Source organism: Otolemur garnettii, unplaced genomic scaffold (genome assembly GCF_000181295.1).
Source record: "Otolemur garnettii isolate 467f Iridium unplaced genomic scaffold, OtoGar3 scaffold00252, whole genome shotgun sequence".
Lineage (NCBI taxonomy): Eukaryota > Metazoa > Chordata > Mammalia > Primates > Galagidae > Otolemur > Otolemur garnettii.
The window spans coordinates 1,509,788-1,511,906 of record NW_003852647.1 but is presented as its reverse complement, the minus strand read 5'-3'; positions in this window follow the sequence as shown (position 1 = coordinate 1,511,906).

Sequence of the window (2,119 nt, the reverse complement as noted above, 5' to 3'; positions counted from 1 at the left end):
AGTTCCCCAACTTATCTCTGACAGTAGGCCTTTAAAGTGAACAAACAATCTCCAGATGTCAGCATGTAGGCTTGTCTGCCCTTGTTAGAGCCTGATCGGCAGTGTCCTGCATGAAATGGCTGTTCAGGTTAACAGTGGCTGGTAACACAGGGGCCAGTCATCTGTGGCATATGTATCTTGCTCTTGCTGTGTAAACCTTTGTTTTATTCTTGCTCTATAATCCTGTCTTGTTCCTCCCTCGATAAAATTTCACACCAGCCTTTGATGTCTCTAGCCATTCTTCAGCCAAGACCACACCATGAACCAAGAACACAGAATGAGATTACCAAAATGTTTGTTTTATTCTGAAATAAAATAAATTTTAGGCTGGGCACAGTGGCTCATGCCTATAATCCTAGCACTCTGGGTGATGGATCACCTGAGCTCAGAACTTTGAGACCAGCCTGAGAAAAACTGTCTGTACTGAAAATAGAAAAAGTAACTTGGCACTGTGGTATGTGCCTGTAGTCCCAGCTACTTAAGGAGGTTGATGCAGGAGGAGCTCTTGAGCCCAAGAGTTTGAGGTTGCTGTGAGCTATGATGCTACAGCACTCTACCAAGGGTGACAAAGTGAGATTCTGTCAAAAAAAAAAAAAATTGGCTTACCCAGCTGGAGAGGCCAAAAAGTCCCACACCTGACATCTGCAAGCTGTTAAACCAGAAAAGCTGGAGGTATAATTCAATGTGACTCCAAAGGCCTGAGAATTGGGAAGTCAATGATGTAAGTTCCAGTCTAAGTCCCAAAGCCTGAGGACCAGAAGCATCAATTTCTAAGGCAGAAGACTATTGATGTCTCAGCCCAAGCAGAGAGAGTGAATTGGCCCTGTCTCTGTCTCTTTGTTCTATTCAGGCATTCACTGGATTGGATGATGCCCACCTGTACTGCTCTTCTTTACCCATCCTACCAATTCAAATACTAATCTTGTTAGATATGAAAGGTGGAAAAGTGCTGCAGAGAACCCAGCTGAGTAGCATTAACAGATTCATTAAGACCATCTGAAAGCAGATCAGTTGCCACCCCAAATGGAAAATGGCGACAGCACTGGGTTACAGTAAAGGGCCTCTTATAAAAAAAATTCTGAGTAGCCTGGGGGGCCCCTGTGGCTCAAAGGGGTAGGGCGCTGGCCCCATATGGGTTCAAACCCAGCCCTCACCCCCCCCCAAAAAAAAAACTGCAAAAAAAAAATTCTGAGTATCCTGCATCCGCAGATCAGGAGGTGGCAGGCTGACGGATCAAAGGTCATCTGTTGGAGGCCTTGTGAAAGGTTGGAAGGTTATCTGCTGTGAATCTTCTACAACCTGGAAGGAAATGTAACAGAACCAGAAACGCAAAGAGGGTTGTATACTTTTGCTTACTCCATGTGCAAACTCACCAGACCCAGAGAAAAACTAACAAGTCCTATTTGTTTAAGAATTGTTAGGTCAGCTGGAGGTAGAGAAAAACAAATCAATCTCTTCTGGAAACACCTTCACTGACAAACTCAGAAACAATGTTTTACCAGCTATGTGGGTATTCTTTTGCCCAACCAAACAGACATGAATTAACCCTCACTGGTATCTATAAGAAACGTTTGGAGAACATCATGCTGAATGATGAAAGACTAAATGTGTTCTGTCTGAGGTTGAGAACAAGTGGATGTTACTGCTATTGATACAGGATGGGTGGCTCCCCAGCTGGAGCTGAGGGGCCGACCTGCTGCTCCACCTCGGTGGTGTTAGTGCAGTGGCAGCCAGCAGAGGTACCAGCCGGCTGGAGGGTAGGCATGAGGGGACCCTGTGAGAAGTTCCAGTAGCCAGAGGAAGGAGGCCAGACAACTGCTGGGGAGACACCAGCGCCTTAGCGACAGCTTCCCCTTGAATTTATGGCTTAACAGGGAACCCCCATTTCCAATGCCTAGGTCAATTTCATTAAGTTTCCTAGGCCCACCTTGCTCCAGGGAGGGGACTGTATCCATTCATTTGTTACCAAGTCCGGGCCTTCTGCAACTACAAGGAACCCATGTGACTATATATATCCCTGGACAAAGAGCCCAAAGAGAAAGCTTTCTCCCCCACTTCACTAGGTTTTTTTTTTTTTTTA